This window comes from Thalia democratica, chromosome 6 (genome assembly GCF_965202585.1).
Source record: "Thalia democratica chromosome 6, ktThaDemo2.hap1.1, whole genome shotgun sequence".
Classification (NCBI taxonomy): Eukaryota; Metazoa; Chordata; class Thaliacea; order Salpida; family Salpidae; genus Thalia; species Thalia democratica.
Genome location: NC_139170.1, coordinates 29,870,079 through 29,888,865, shown reverse-complemented (window position 1 = coordinate 29,888,865; position 18,787 = coordinate 29,870,079).

The following is an 18,787-nucleotide window of genomic DNA, read 5'->3' as shown; positions in this document are numbered from 1 at the left end:
CGGAAAACAAAATTTTAGAAGATGTCAGTTGTGCGGCAGCTTGGACTAACTGTAAACATTATTTTTACACGAAGAAGTGTGCTACAAACGCTACCAAGAAACTCAATGAGAGAAGTTTGCAGATAATTAACAGTTTTGTTGAAAAAGGTAAACAAAAAAGTATAATGGTATTTGTTTATTAGTCATATATTAAAACAAACTATTTATTTAGATTTTAGAAGTAATTCAATGCAGAAATACAAACTGGTATACTGTTAGTCAATTCCCACCGAAATTAAACCAAATTGTTTTAATCAGTTTTAAATCATGTTATTTTTAACCCTTCCGGTTCCAACTCCACTTGTTTACACCTGAATTGTTTAGACTAATAACTTACTTGATTCATTTCAGTATAAACCATTTTCTATCTAAACAAGACCATCACCTTTATTAATTTTTTCTCACCATTTTCGTATTTGCTCTTTAGCAGGAATTTTAAAAATTTTCGGTTCCCTTTTTAAGGCTAATTTCCTACTTAATTTTTCGACCCTGTTACACCCTAGTAACCAAAATTCCCCTAAGGGGTGGTATCGCAAATATTCTAGAAACTCTGATTAGAATAAATTGTAAAATAATAACATTGCATCTCGCTTAAATCCCATTCTCTACTTCACAATTTTTACAGGACTATTTTTTTTCTTTATGAAATTGTTACCTATCTCATATTTTTATTAATTGGTTTTATGCAATTAGATTTAAATACTATTGTACGAGTCGGAACAAACGACCTTCAAAAAACTTAACTTGACGTAAAAGTTAATAAGTTTAAACTTTATTCCCTCATTTAAGCAATAAAGAATTTTACTACTTAGATAAAAGTTTTTAAATTTAAAAGCTGTATTTCTACTTAATACGCGTGTAAGCGTCAAACGGGGCAGGTTGGTTTCTATAATCATAAACGCTAGATTTGTTAAATTCTTTATCAGTTTAGAAAATTATAGCGGCAAAGTTTGTTCCAAAGTATCAATCACGCTATAAAGAAATTATTCTCAACATGTTTAACGTTAATAGTTTTTTACTAATACTTATAGTTCACAGAAAGTTGATAAGGTATGTATAAAAATATAACTTTATATATTTCATCTAAGTCTAACGACATGCTGTTTTAGACTACTATAAACAGTTTATTATGTCTTATTTAAAAAAATCAATGGTAAAACTTAATAAACTGTTTTAAAACAAAAACTTCACAGTAAAAAACCATATGTGCTGAAATTTTTCAGCGGTATGCTGTGTAATTTTTTTTTCAAGTCTGTGGAGCTTTTACGGTTGTAATAGTTAAAAGAAAAATATTTTTTTTTAATTTTACACAAGTATAAAAGATAATGTTGTAAAATCACCATACATTCATCTATAGGTGACATCATCTATAGTACCATCTGAAAATATATTAAAATTAAAGCATTCTTGTGGCAAGCTACAGTAATATTATTTTTATTTGTTCTTAATTCAGTTCATAACTTTTATAAATTTTAGAGCAGTGTAGATTAATATTTGTGGAATCAGTTTCTACTACTATAAAAATTTTTCGAAATTAAACAAAAATTAAACTATAATACGCCTCTTCTTTTACTAGTTAGCGATTTTTTTATTAAAAAAAACTTATCGTGATGCAGTTTTAGACTCAATGTGTGATAAAATTTTTCTTAGATCTTATTAAAGGGTTTTGATTAGATGGGTATAAGTTGACTAGAATTTAAAATAACATAGGGGAAAAGAAACTTAATGAAAATAAAACTACAGTAGGAGTTGAACGGATTGAAAACAGCCAGGATTTAGCGTGTGCAAAAACTTAAATTAAATAATATTATTTTGAATTAAAACTGATTATAAATTTATTTCAATTTAAATCCGCAAAAATTTAAACAAAGTATTGAAAGTTTTCGACTAATTTGCTATTGGTGTAAAAAAATGTAGTCTTATGTTAAAGTTATTTATCTGTTTTCATAATAAAACTGTACCATATAAAATATTGAATGTACTCATAATTTTAAAGAGCTAAACCCATACTTTATTTATAATTATATATAGTTATTGTGTTTATTTTTAAATTGCTTAAGAAAATTCATTTTTTTATTAAGATTTTTAAATCAATATTTTGTATCCCAGTTTTGTTTCAACTTTATTCAGTGTTTTCACGTTTAATAACATTAAAATAGTAATTATAAGTTAAAATTAGTAACTTGTTACGCAGATATCTCACAATAAACACTTTACAAGTTTAAGTTTTAGACAAAACTTGTATAAAAGTTTCTTTTTAGAAATATTAAAAAAACTAATTTAAAACAGCTAATACAATTTTTAAATTTCATCATTAGAAAAGAAACAATCTTACATTTATTAAATTTGGTACTGTTTTTATTGTTATGATGTTTATGCATTACAGCATTTTAATACCTGAAAATGTTATTCAATACAAAATATCAATATACTAAATTAACTATCATGTGAAGAAGATTATAAATCTCTTTCTTAATGATGCATTTAACGTCTTTAAAATTTATACATTCTAAAAAATATTTTAATTTAATCAGCAGGTGTGAAACAAGACGACAACGAAATACCTCTTATATTGAAGTTAAACAAACTTTTTATTGATAAAAGGGTAGAGGCAAAGCTGTGTGGAATGATGAAGGGCAGTTTAAATATAAAGAATGTGCTTATCAATTACCATTTGACAAACATTTTTAACTTGCCAAGTCTTCGTCAGTCAGCACTAAGCTTAATAGAACGATGCTTTACAACGGTGACTGCAAATCCGATTTTCTTAGAGTTAGACTTTATGAACATATACGAAATAGTTGCAAGTTCTGGACTTCACGTTACGTCGGAACTTGAAGTATTTAATGCTGCTGATGGATGGATACGTCACAATGTTAAAGAACGTAGCAAATTCGCAAAACGCTTGTTGCTAAAAGTTCGTCTCAATTTGCTATCAGCAGACGCTTTGAAGCATTTTTTTGAAAAGTCTTCTTTTTCTAAAATTAATGAATGCAACCCAGTAATGAACGAAGTTTTGAAAAACGAAGGTGAGCTCTCGCGTACTACGTCTGAAGAAAAATTGAAAAGTCGATGCTGCGATCAAAACTTGTTCAACATACTGATCATAGGCGGCTACGATTACACTTCAGGCAGCGCTTTTCAAAACGCCAAACTGTTTGGCGCGAGCGATTTCGGCTGCGTTAAAGTCCTCCCCAAGGTGAAGAACCGAAGGCGTCCCACGGCGGTTTGTTTGAGAGGCGAAGTCTACTTGTTCGGCGGTTACTGCAACGGTGCGTGGGTGAGAAGCGTTGAAAAGTATTCACCATCCGCCACCGTGTGGGAGGAAGTGGGTGAAGTGATCGACGAACGCAAGCTGTACTGCGCATGCGCGTACACGGACAAAATATTCGTCATCGGAGGCGATATGACGTCATCTTGTTTGCGGTTCGACGGTTGCAAGTGGAAAGAAGTTTCGGGGATGCGCGGTCCGAGAGCGAATGCGGCTTGCGCGGTGTACGAAGAAAGAGTCGTGGTGTCGGGTGGAAGGAACGATGCGGAGGGTTGGCTGAGCACAGTGGAGTCGTACGACCCGTTCGCTGATGCGTGGACGCCGATGCCGAGGACGGTGGGGAGGGTGATTGAACACAGTTTGGTCGTGGTCAGCAGAAAGTTGTTCGTCGTTGGGAGAGGTCCGAGTTGTTGCGAGGTGTTCGACAGCTCTTGTAACAGATTTGTTGCTTTGAATAACCGTGAGATATACTACAATAAAGCTTTGTCGATTGGCAGGAAAATTTTCTGTGTTCAAAAGGAAAATTCATTCATGGCGGTTTATGACGTTAATAAAGGTGAATTTTCAAAAGAGCCTTTTGAGGTGACCAAAAGTCTTTGTGACTTTTGTTGTGTGAAATTACCATTATGCTAGTATAGTTTTTTATGGTTTTTTTTGCAAGTAAGGTAATTTAGTCGTTTTAAATATAAAGAAAAGCTAAGATTCATTCCTAATTTTATTTACTGAGGACAAAAATAAAATCACTCAAAATGTTCATTCCTGAGACCTGGTGCACAAAAAAACCTTTAATTAGTTACACCGCTTAGATACCTTTATACGTCTTGTCAGTCTCTACTTTATAAAAAGCTTTTTTTACAAGTGTTTAACTACTAACATTCTATTTGAATTAACCAGCTTTTCCAAAATTTGTTTTCATAAACACCCGTTAGCTGAATTTCAAAGCTAATCGACGCCATTTTCAAAATCTCTTTACTTTACTTGTTATTTACATTTCACTGCTTTTCTAATTAATACACTTAGTAGCCAAAAACGTGTATTAAAGAGCGATATTTCCCACTTTATTGAATCTTAAATTCAACTGAAACTTTAAGTTTTAGTAGTGTTTTAGTTATTACAAATTAGTTTTGACTATTTACGGTTCTTTACCTAAAATTTAAATATGTTTAGAAAAGGAACAGGTCTAAATTACACGAATCCAAGTTTGCACGAGGGCACAAAATTACATCAGGAAACAAAATTTCACGAACAAAATTTCGCACCAAGGGTCAATTTTGCATGAGAGTTATAAAATACAAATAAAAAATAAACAAAAAAAAAAAATATATAACATGATTAAACATAAAAAAAGTAACTGACCAAGGGTTAGGGGTAACAGTGATAGTAAAAATAAATAATAAAAATTATTCATAAAAAAATAAAACAATTTAGTTCAAAAAAAAGCTACCGATCGAGTGTTAGGGTGATAACAAAAAAAATAAAATGAAAAAAAAAATAATAATAAAATAAAAAAATTAATAAATAATAAATAACTTACAGACTGAGGGTTAAGGTTAGGGGTAAGAGTGGTAGTAAAAAAATGGAACTAAAAAAGTTATAAAATTAATAAAATAACTAAAATATAACATAAAAAAATTTTACCCGTGGAAAATTGTCTGCTTGTGCAAAAGTGACCAATCGTGCAATTTTATCTTCGTGGAATTTTATCCCCTCGTGCAAAAGTATCTTCGAGGAATTTTGTACGCTCCTGCAATTTAGACAGCTACCTCTTTAGAAAAGCATAAACTATTTAATTTTATCTTATAAAAAAATTTTCTGGACCAGCGGTTCTTAACTTTTTTTTTATGTTTTACCCCTATTTGAAGTTTATTACTAAATAATACGTTTTTGGAAGGTAATTACCAAATTTATTCCCAATATACAAAATAGTTTTCAATTTTGAAGAAGAAAGCTAGATTTTTAAAACTGTATGCATACTAGATATAATAAATGGTAAAACTTAAAGAGTTTATTTTACTTAAATTAAATTGCAATTACATACCAAACTTATAATTTAAAAAAACAATTAATAAACATTAATTTACATGACTTTAATTGTAGAAAATTTTCCCCTTAGAACAAAGAAATTTACCCCAGGTTAAGAATCACTGTTCTACACGTTTCTTGTTATTAAAGTTTGTTGATTTGGTTTGTTTTTTGTTATAAATAAATTTTTTTTTCTGTTCTTTTTTTTGTTTGTTATTTCATCAAAAACATAAAACTGTATCTGAAATCAATTGCCTTTATAAATACAGCTATTTTTTAGTTAAGTACGCCCTTCTTATGTACGTACTTTTAGTTTGATACGCATTTTTTAGCAAAAAATTTCTTATTTTTAGATTGCTTAGATGCATTCATTATAAAGAACCTTAAAAGTCTTAGTACTATAATATAACAAAATAATAAAAACTAGTTTATAAATTATTTTGGTTTTTTAATGTGTAAGAAGAAAGTTTTATATCAATAATCTTTAAATACTGTGTGCAAACTACAAATAAAAAAATAACCATTCAAAAATTTTCTAGAAAAAAAAACCTACAAAAGTTATTTTATGAGTATGATCTTAAATCCGTAGTTATTTTTTTGCTCAACTGTTACCGATTTGTAATAACATTTAAATTTGCTTAAGTTAAAACTATATACATTTTAATGATATATACATGAAAAATTTATTTTAAAAAGGAATGTGACAAAAAGGTGTGTCTTAGTACTAGGTTCATTGATAAATTTTAAAGGGTCTAACTAATAAATTCAGTAAAATATAGTATAGCTTTACTACTTAATGTTGACATAAAAGACATGAAAAAAAATATATTTAATAAAATTAAGTATACAAACCAACAAAAAGTACTCAATCATAATTTAAGTTTTTCTTCCTTATTACTAAGGTAAATATGTTGTGGTAACGTGTGCCTATTAACTCTTTTTTCTATAATTTTCAATATTTTCTTGCTGAAAAACTTGTTAGTTTCAAAAAAAAAACCTACACAAATCTTCTCCTTCATTATATTTTAGTTTTAGTATTTAAGTATTCAGTTTAGCATTGATTTAATGCATATAGAATTTAAGTATTTTTATAAATGCCATGAGTATCGATACTGTACAGCTATTTTATTAAATTTGATAAGGTCGTTAAAACCCACTAAAATCCGGTAGAGAATTAAAAAAAAAACATTTGCACTGCGTGTTTTTATGTCAGTATTCTGAAATGCTTCAAAGTTTAATTTATCTAAAGTAGAATTTTTATTTTACAATTAATTTTTTTTTTCTAAAACTAAAAGTATCTTAGTTTTTACTAAAATAAATATAGAAAAAATATTGGCTTAAAATAATACTAGAAAAAAATACAATTCTTTCGCTGTTATAGTTTTTTTAATAAAGATAATTTTTTCTTTATTAAAACATTTATTTGATTTTTAACTAAAAAGATAACTTTCGAAATTATTAAATAACACATTATTTTTTCAAATGTTTTGTCATATTAATGTTTTATATTGTATGTCTTTTTAACTTAACTTAGTAATCTAGGTTTTTTGAATTGAATACTAAATTAGTTTCTAGGCAAACTGTATAATGTCGAAAGAGTTTTATTACAAAATGAACCTCAGAAAAAGAGGAACTTTTGTCATTTTTAATTATAATGTAAGTATAAAATTCACAATATTTTTTTGTTAGTAATAGAAAATTTCAACGCAAAATAAATTATTACCGTTTTCAAATAAACATCAAAGCCATTTTTACTTTTTGCACAAACATGTTTTGAATTTTGATAATTTTAAAAATCAACATCTTTAGTTTAATATAAAACAAAATATCATTCAGTAATCTGGAGGAGCTCGCTCTCCTCATGGGATACCAGCATGATGACATCATCATGTTCGAAAATCTCACTGAAAGAGAAACGCGACAAGCTCTAGTGTATGGTTAGTTAAATAAAAAATAAAAAAAAATGTTTGTGTCTTTTTTTTCTTTAGTATACTTAAAAAACTTTTTTTATTCAGACGATTCTTAGCTTTAGTATATGGTCAGTAAAAAGTTGTTTAGTTTTAATTGACTTTACGTGTTGTAATTTTTGTTCACAAAAAAATCAATTAAAAAGTAAATGTTTTTCAAGAAGTTTTTTTTAATTTGTGTATAATCAAAAAGTTTTTTTTTTAGTGTTTAGCAAAAACATATCGACTAATGGAAGCAAATAAAGTCTGACAACTAAATAATTTATCTCTGACTACATAGTATAAAATTAGATATTCATAGCAAAAACTGTAACTCAATTCTGAATTCAAATATAGTAACTAATTTTATACTTATTTTCATATATGTGATTTTTTTACTTTTGATTATAACTTAAACTTCTGTATTTTTAAACAAATAAAACTTTTACAACTATAAAGTGTTTAAACAGCATCAAAAACTTAAAGCTTTTAAATTTTAATAGATTTCTTAAACGCTTTTTCCTTGTAGTTTTTATTTTATTTTCGTATTAAGCTAAAACTTACTAAACTTTTTCTAACATTTTAATTTATTTGTTGTTATAGCTTTGCCAGCTTAAACATACTTGGTAAAAACAACATAAAATTTTTGGGTCGTTTTTTTAAACGATATAAGACTTTTTTATAAAGGATCAAGACTGCCTCGTTTGCGCAGTGATCGCGCACGGAGGTAAAGACGGGAAAATCTCGACTAAAGAATACGCCATCAACATCGACTCCATCTGCCAATATTTCACCGCTTCCGACTGCCCCGTTTTGGCGGGAAAACCTAAAGTTGTTTTGAGATTTGTTAGTTAGTGTTGTTGAGTTATTTGTGAACGTTTTTTATGTGAAATTGACTTTTTTTATTAAATAAAGAGGAAATGAAAAAATATTCTTTCAACTTTAGAAAAAAACAGTTGCTAATACAAGTCAAAAACAAGCTGCTAAAGTTAAAATATAGAATTAAACAAATGAATTTTATCTCTTTTAATATATTTAATAAAGTTAAATATAAAAACTTCTTAAACAATTTGACACAGTGGAGGCAACCTAATTTTTCAGCTAAAAACATACAACAACCCTCAAAATACTGTGAAGTTTTTAAAAGAATTAGAGAAAATAAATGTGTTCTGAAAAAAAGTTAATTAGTTTTGTTGGCTAACTTTTTTCTATAAAGAGCTGTATGGGATCGGAAGAAATATATGGAAACGAAATTTCTCACGAAAGCAAGGAAATTCGGGACAAAGTTATAAAAGATGATGACACAACAAGTAAAAATTTCAAGATGAACAAAATAAATAATCAATGTTCGGACGTTCAGTTTAAAAATGAGGCTGATTTTTACAGAAGAAAATCATTGAAGGAGGATTTTTTAATTTTTAATGTAACTGTAGAAGGTATAACTAATCTGTTTTTGAATATTTGACTCTTTTAGTTTAACTAAAACTTAAACAAGTATTTTTATATTAAAATTAGTTATTTTTAAGTGTTTTGTCACATTGCTTATGACGTAAACGGGGTCGAAATTCCTTCTTACGCTTTTGCGGCTTTGACTAAACTCTTTAAGACTCATGGGTTTAAGAAAGAATTCTTACAGGTTTGTTTTTATTTTTTATTAATTAGTATAAAGATTTATTGACATTGTTAACAAAAAGTTTTACTGAAAAAATTGTAATTAGAATAAAACAAGTTAAGTGCACTTCGCTACAGTTTACTCATTAACCATTTAAATATTTTTTTGTTAAAAAATATCAAAAATATTGTATAGTATCTTTCATTGACTTTTTTGTCTTATAACAAGTTTAAAAACATTTATTTTACATTTGATTAATAAGCTTTTTTCCCTCTTACTTGGAATCATAACTAGCATTTTTTAAAGTATTTACAAGCTTTTTGTTTCTAGTTCTTATACTTTTCGACGTGTACTTATACTACTAAGCAGCAAAAACTTTAAAAACTCTAACAAAAAGCAATAACTCAAATTTTAAACAGATATTGACAGATGTTAGTTACCTAGTTGCAAACCATTCAAATATAAGCCTGTACTCTGAATACTGTAAAAGCATGCCTTCTATTAAAAGCAGTTTCACTAAAAAACTGCACTTCAACGAACGTGACAAGTAACTTTGTTGAACTACTTCTTGCCATTTTCAAATTGCTTACCTAACAACTTTTTTTCCGTAACAGGAAGAAAGGAAACATATCGGAAGACTTCGATGAAGAAGCTACAGAGGAAGAAATCGTTGAAAAGCTCGAAGACTTTTTGAATAATTTCTACAAAAGAATTTACAGTTTGCTGGATCGAAGCGATACGAACAGCTTTTTAAAAGTAATCACAAACTTGGAGAACATTTATGTTTCTGACAGGCACAAGTTTTTCTACGAGTGTCTGAAGGAAGATCCGAAATGCGGAAAGGAAAGAGATTTTCCTCTGAGAAGACGCATTGGAACATTTGATTACTAATAATTTTTAATTGGTGAAAACAAATATTTATAAATTTTCAAGTTCATTTCCTTAAAAGCAAGTGTCGTAGAACTATTTTTAGCTATTTCATCCTACTATAAACTTATTTAAGTCTCTGAAATAAGTCAAAATTAATTATTTTAGTTAAGATTACCATTAGATTGTTTTTAAGATCTTTAAAAGTATGTTGTACTACAACAGCTGACTTTTTATGTTTTTAAATATACTGTTTCGTTTGATTTATTTAAACTAGTTGGTAAATGCATAAGACTAAAAATGTAACTTTTTTGACTATAAAGTACATTAAAATAAAAACAAAAAATAAATATTAGTAAGAAAACGCGTACAAAACAAAATTTTTTAAACAAAAAAACATAGGTTAAAAAAATTACTTTCTCAAAGATACTGCAAAAGTTCTTTGATTGCAAAACACAATACTAATTTGATTTGAATTGACGGATACTTTTTTATAAGAATTGGAAAAGTAGTTAAAGCATAATTAACAACTTTTAAAGTTACGTTTGAATAACAATTTAACTTTAATATTTAAATAGTTTAATTTAACACCAGTTACCTGCTTATTCTACTTAAATAATTTTTCAGACTATTAGTGTTATGCTGCCAATAAAATATAAAAAGCTCTTCTAAGTCTGCAGAAAATGAAGTACATCAGAAAAAAGCATGCAAAGATTTGTGTAAAATACATTTTTAATGGTTATTGAACGATTAAAAAACGCTCAAAAAGTTTGGTCGAAAGACCTGGTGTACAAAAAATCCTTACAGTTATCGAGTGGTACACAACCATTTTACGTATATGTACACCATTTATGTTTTAGTAATACATACCTTTAAATGTATACTTACAATTTCAAGTAGGAAACAAATATTTATTTTAAATACTAAAGACGACCGTTTTGTATATGAGATAAAACATCCCATATTTTAATCAGTAAAGCTAAAGTTTATTAAAAAGGTCGTCAAATCTATTAGTTTAATGTATAATCTAAGAAAGTTTAGCTCCAATTTAAATTTTTCGAGCGCTTTCGACCAAAACTTTTTTTTAAACTATCAATACATATATGTATATATAAATGTATGGGTAGGTCTTTTTATGGTAGTATTTTATTGGTAGAATTGCTGCAATCAATTCTGCCCAGAATTTGATGTGATGTCATTAATATTATGGGTAGTATTTGAATGTTGCTGCAATTGAATTGTTGCAATTAAATGAAAAATAAACACTGTCTAGGCCTTATACAAATATTATGGATAGTTTTTTTTTGTTATAAACAGACAAATAAAAAATAACTTGAATACACATAAACCAATGGTTTGATTTATTTGAACATTTATTTAAACTATATTTTGTAAACTAACAGAAGTAGTGGCTAAACTTATTGAAATATTATGGTTAGTTTTTTTATGTAATATTTAACAAAGAAAAACAAAACTTGAATTTACTTAAACCAATTGTTTGATTTAAAAGTATATTTACGTAATTTATGTTTTTTATACTAACAGAAGAAATGGCTTGGCATATTATAAATATTTTTGATATTTTTTTTTTAAATTTAATAAACAAAATAAAAATATAAACTTGAACACACATAAACCAATTGTTTGATTTATAGTTGTATATATGTAATTTACATTTAGCAAACTTATAGAAGTAGTGGTTTGGCCTTATAAGTACTATTTTATGGGCACTATTTTATGTGTAGAATTGCTTCAATCAATTATGCCCATTATTTGATGTGATTTCATTAAAATTATGGGTAGTATTTAGGTGTTGCTTTAATTAAATGAAAAATAAAATACTGTTTAGGCCTTATATTAATATTATGGATAGTTTTAAATTTATAAACAAACAAACAAAAAATAACTTAAATACACATAGACCAATAGTTTGATTTATTTGTTCATTTATTTAAATTATAATTGTAAACTAATAGAAGTATTAGCTAAAACAAATTATGGGCATAATTGATTGAAGCAACTCTACATATAAAATAGTACACATAAGGCTAAACCACTACTTCTATAAATTTACTTAATATAAATTATATATTTACAACTATAAATCAAACAATTAGTTTATGTGTGTTCAATTTTATTCTTTTTATTTTGTTTATAAAAACTAAATAAAAATACATTAAAATATTTATAACATGCCAAGCCATTACTTCTGTTAGAATAAAAAATATAAATTACATAAATATACATTTAAATCAAACAATTGGTTTAAGTGAGTTCAAGTTTTGTTTTTCTTTATTAAATATTACATAAAAAAATAACCATAATATTTCAATAAGTTTAGCCACTACTTCTGTTAGTTTACAAAATATAATTTAAATAAATGTTCAAATAAATCAAACCATTGGTTTATGTGTATTCAAGTTATTTTATTTTTGTCTGTTTATAAAAAAAAAACTATCCATAATATTTGCAAAAGGCTTATACAGTATCTATTTTTCATTTAATTGCAGCAACATTTAAACACTACCCATAACTTTCATGAAATCCCATCAAATTATGGGCAGAATTGATTGAAGCAATTCTACACATAAAATACTGCGCATAAAGTAGTACACATAAGGCCAAACTACTACTTCTATAAGTTTACTAAATATAAATTGCATATATACAACTATAAATCAAACAGTTGGTTTATGTGTGTTCAATTTTATTTTTTTAATAGTGTTATTAAAATCTTAAAAAGAAAAAAAATATCCAAAATACTTATAATATGCCATGCCATTACTTCTGTTAGTATAAAAAAATAAATTACATAAATATACTTATAAATCAAACAATTTTTTTCTTTATTAAATATTACATAAAAAAAAACTCTCCATATTATTTTGTAAGTCTAGCCACTACTTCTGTCTGTTTACAAAACATAATTTAAATAAATGTAAAAATAAATCAAACCCTTGGTTTATGTGTATTCAAGTTATTTTGCTTTTGTTTGTTTATTAATCTAAAATTGCAAAACTATCAAATATATTTTTATAAGATCTAGACAGTATTTTATTTTTCATTTAATTTCAGCAACTTAATTGCAGCAACATCTTAATACTAACCCATAGTTTAAATGAAATCACATCACATTATGGGCATAATTGATTGAAGCAATTCTACACATAAAATACTGCACATAAAGTAGTACACATAAGGCCGAACCTCTACTTCTATAAGTTTACTAAATATAAATTACATATATACAACTATAAATCAAACAATTAGTTTATGTGTGTTTAGGTTTAATTTTTTTTTTTTTTGTTTATATAATCCTAAATAAAAAAATATCAAAATTACTTATCATATGACAAGCCATCAATTCTGTTAGTATAAAAAATATAAATTACATAAATATACATATAAATCAAACAATTTGTTTAAATGTATTCAAGTTTTTTTTTTTCTTTATTAAATATTACATAAAAAACTATCCATAATCTTTTAATAAGTATAGCCACTACTTTTTTCAGTTTACAAAATATAACTCAAATAAATGTAAAAATAAGTCAAACTATTGGTTTTTGTGTATTCAAGTTATATTTTATTTGTTTGTTTATAAATTTAAAACTACAATAACTATCCATAATATCTATATAAGGCCTGGACAGTATTTTATTTTTCATTTAATTGCAGCAACTTAATTGCAGCAACATGTAAATACTACACATAATTTTAATGACATCACATCAAATTATTGGCAGAATTGATTGCAGCAATTCTACACATAAAATAGTGCCCATAAAATACTACCCATAAAAAGTCCTACCGATAAATGTATTGATAGTTTAAAATTTTTTAATGCACACTATTACGTCATACTGTTTTTTGTTTTTTTGTATAACTTTTGCATCTATGTTTAGTAAAGTGATTTTTATTGTAAACTAAACTGGCTGATGATTTTGGCGTCTAGTATTATGAAATATGTGTACCAGTATTTTAAAAAATTTACTTTTCTAATAAATTATTAAAATGCCCTTCAAGTGGGCTCAGTAGAAGGTGTTCAAGTTTAAATAATAACCTTGTTATATATATATATATACATGTTTGTTTTACTTGCAAATTTAGATACTAAGTTGAGAATCATATGCTTCGATTTTAATACTTTCTTGAAAAATTTCTAAATAAACATTTTATAACTTTTAATTTTTTATCATTTAGATAAACCATAAATTAATCTGATTATATATACATACTTTTTTTAAAGCTGATCTTAGAACAAAGTTAAAGAAAACAAAACAAAAAAATTATGTCCGCCTTTTTATCCAAACGTAAAGTCGCATGTTTTGCAGAATATTTAAAACCTACATAAAGTTCGGCTTATAGAATTTTATATTTACCATTTGTACGACCGTTTAGGTTGTTTGTTGCCCATCCTCCAATACCAGTAGCTCCAAGCAAACGTCCATGTTTAGCAGAATATCAATCACTACAGCAATGACTTCCTGCTGTTATTTGATTATCAGGAATTATCTTTCTACTTTGTACTCCGGCACCGCAGATTTCACCTTGAATTTAGAAGTTTTATCTAAAATTTTTCGTTGCGTTCTTTTTGACTTAAACATGTAAATAAAACATTACTTATTTTTATATTATGTGCATTCTATATTTATTGGCGTGAATAGTTAGACCTATTTATATAAAATGTATGACAAAAAGAGTATAACTTTTTTGATACTGATTTTATATATTAACAACTGAGTAGAAAGATTTTTATTTGTTATACCTTTAATAAATTAATATAAAATTTTTAAACATGATTGTTGAATGTGGTACTTACTAACATTAAAAATAAACTTTAATAACTAAAAAATTATTTTATTTTTATTTTTTAAAACAAACAAAGCCTTATATCGCTAAAAGATTAAAAATATCGTTTTTCAATCTTACTTTTCAATCCTTTGTTTAAAATAAGTTGAAATCGAATACACTAAATTTTACTTTTTAATTTGTCATTGAAACTCTTCAACAGAAGTTCATTGAAGTTTTCCAAGTCACTGATTTTACTCTCAAGTCCACCAACCAAGCCACTGTTATCCGATCCTTTGTCACCTCTCGTCCCCACATCTCCCTTTTCTCCTTTAGCTCCCTGCTTACCTCGCCTCACAACTTGCCCGTTAGAACCAGCAGGCTCCGAATCACACACGACTCTGCACGAATCAGTGCAAGTCTGGCCAGTAACAAGTACAACTGGCAGCGCACAAAACAAGACTGACAAAAGTGCTGGCCTGTACATTTTGCTTCTGGCAACCACAGCTTGCGTTATGAAAAATTTAAATAAATTAAAACCTGTCGGTTTTAAGAAGTTTTCAGTAAGGTAAATATTTGTTTAGTACTTTCTAGAAGGTCAGTGTATAAAAGTACGGTAATACACTAGGTGGTAAAACAAACTTATTTTGCTAGAATTCAGCGGTTCTTGACCTTTTTTCATGTTTTACATCGTTTTTAAATGCTAACACCAAATCTACCTTCAATATACAAAACAGTGTTTTATTTTGGGAAAAAGCCTATAATTTTAGAACTTTAAACTTATAAAATATAAAAAGTCTTAAAATTTAAATAGTTTAATTAAGATAAAAAATTATATTTAAATACTAACTAATAAGTTAAAGATAAAATTAATAAAAATAAATTTAATTAACTTGTAATAAAGAAAATTTACCGCCTAAAACAAGAAAATTTACCCTGGGTTAAGAACCGCTGTAACATATACAAAATATTCGATTAAACACGTTTTGACGCAATCAAGAAGTTTTAATTCTTTCAAGGCCACTTCATTTACTTAAAGCACTAGTTACAGAACTATAAATAAAAAAATACTAACTAGAGGTACTTTTATTAAATCATTCATAACTTCGTTTCGATTCGACTTCGGTGTAAAGTCGTTCGGTAAAAAAAATTGATAAAAACATAAAAGTAAATTAGTAGCGAGTTAAAAAATATAAAAAATCTTATATGTTAAAGCTATTGTTGGTAATTTGATACTTTAATTCCTTGAACGTTTGTTTTTTTAGTTAAATTTAAAAAAAAAAAAACATTGCGTTCTATAGCTTCTTCAATAACTTTAAGTGTATTTATATTAAAACTGCTTTATTTAGCATGTTTTACAGCATTTCCAGTAATAAACTAATATTTAAGATTTCAATCAACTGAAAATAAACTGAATTTTCTACAAGTTGTTTTTATTTTGCTATTGAACACTCTGCATTTGTAATTTGCTTAAAATGATGTTTTTTCATAAAATTGTGTTTTATAAAAAATACTAAGGAACTTTAAAAGATGACATGTGAAAATGACTTACTATGGGTATCGTTAAACAATGAAATAACAGTATTTCATTCCGTAGAACTGAATTAAAAATTTGTAGTTATTCTATTATATCCTAGAAACTGAGGTTACTGTTGTTAGAACATTTTTAACAATAACAGTAATAGTTTTATTGTATGTTTTGATTTTAAGAAAACAAATAAAGAGATCTCAACTACTAGAGGAGAAATAATAAATTTATTCTTTCAAGACTTTATTTTGCAAACTAAGTTTCGGACAAAGACCTCATCAGTGCTTAAATAAAAAATCTTTAAAGGTATTTAACAATCATGGAAAATAGTATTTAAACAGCTAAATATAAAGAAATTTTTACTAAAATTTTTTACTTCAAAGCAAATTAGATTTTAATATCAAGATTGAGTTTATGGTAAAGTTTAAATTTTTGTTAAGTTTTAAAATCAACATTAAATTATTAATTAAAATAATAACAAGAAGTAATAGCATTATAGTATCATTTACATTTAAAAGTAAAATATATCATATCTTAAGTGTTTTTTACACAAGTTTGGTTGTTAGTTCAGCCTTAAACAGCTGTAGCTCAAACATTCAATCTTTCAGCCATCTAGTGATTTAAAATAAACGTAGTGTTGATATTTTTTATGACTGCTTATTTTAAAATGATGACATTTTGAACAACAGTTTTTTCTTAAGAAGACAGTCTCTGTCACTTTTAATCAAGCGCTAAAAATCATACAACCACTAGAATTTAAGTTAATTTTTTTATAGTATTCTTGTCATTACGGTTTTAATCGCAACTAAACGAAAATTTCAGTTAGAGCACTACGATCATTTGAAAACTTTTTTTTGCATGTTGAATATTTCATTAGTTTATTTTAGTGTATCACATTAACATCTGATTGTTAGATACTTAAACACAAATGTTTAATTTGTTAGTATTTTTATAACCCTTGTTGCAGCAGAAAAATTAAATGAAAAATTTTATTATCCTGGACAAGATGTACGACTCGATTATCAAAAGGTTTTTCGTGCACTAGGTCATAGGACTGAATGTTTTGAGAGATATTTTTTGTAACTCAACAAATTTATACTACTAAATTATATTTAGATTTTGGAAACTAACATATAGTTTATTGAACAATATAAAAGTGCTCAAAATAATTTGTCCTAGGACCTGGTGCACGAAAAGTCCTTTCGGTTATCGAGTCGCATACCACGGTCTAATAGTCTAAAAAAACATCTCTAGACATAATTATAACAACTTTCTTACAAGTAAGCAGAATGCTGTATAAATGGTATTAAATTTTTTTGAATATACAAAAACTTATTTTTTTACAGCTTGTAACTACTATAGCAAGTCAAAAACAAATAAATTAAGTAAAACATTTGAGATTAGCCAAATAATAGTTAATAGTAATAAAAGTAAACATCATTATTAAAGTAAGTTTACGTTAACTTTGTTTATGTTGACTTTTTTTCTCTACAGAATCATTTCCTTCGTCTACTACAGCTTTAATCTTGATAAACACACCGATCTTTTTATGTATTTGACAAAGCACAATACTGATATTCAAACAATGATTTAGATAAAATAAAAGTTATAAAAACAATTAGCAGCATTGGTTATCCTGTGAACTATAATTTTAACTAGAAAACTACATCTACCTCATTTATATTAAAACTAATACTAAAAACAATCCATAATTGCAGTTATTTTTAACAAACATAATCTAGCCAACAGAAAACAAATATACTAAAAAATGTTTGTCTCATGATGACAATACATACTTTTAGAAGTTTAATTTTTTAACTGAACAAACAAAAGTTAAATTATTTTATTTATTTTTTAGTTTATCAAAACATCTCTGTTGGTATATTCTAAAACTTGTAAAATAATTTATACTAAAGTTAAGATTTGCAGCCTCTTATAAAAGTTGTTAAATTATGTTATGATGATTGTTTTATTTAAAACTTCCACAAATCAAAAAACTAAAAGCTCATTGAAGCAAACTACATACTAAAACTAATGTGTAGTTTTAAATATTATGTAATAAAATTTTCGTAACTTAGTTACAAATTTTGAAAAAAAAAAAAATCTTAAAGTTTTGAACATCTTATATTCTGTTTGTCAACTAACAAAATGTAAACATCGTTTAACTCGTTTTTCAGTACATCTTTATTCTTCAAAAATGTGATAATTAGTTTTTAGTATATGAATTTACAATTCAATAGCTACAGTTCTGTAAAAATTTACTTATAACTTTGATGTAAAAGTTTATATAATATTGTCTTCTCTAAAGTAAGAAACTTTTGTAATCATAATTACAGTATGAAGCAATGTTTAGTTACTTTTCTTTGAATTTTTGTTCCAGCTTCTACCATAATTTTAATAGCTTTATACACAGATACAAGTGTGCTTGTAGGCAATAGAGCTGGTTAATTAATTTATCAAGTACTAAACTTATAAGCTGCGACAAAATCAACAAACTATCTAATCAGTATTCTTATACTTGAATGTTGTATTTACCACTTATTACTAGTTAAAATTCTAGTCGTAAAAATAAAATGTCATTGTATCAAAATATTTTAAAATATTAACTTTAATTTGTTCACTTGTATTTATGCATGTAAAAAGAGAAGCTAATGATAAAAAACAAAGAAATTCTTTGTCTGCTTATTTAAATGTGGAGCAGCATGACTTGG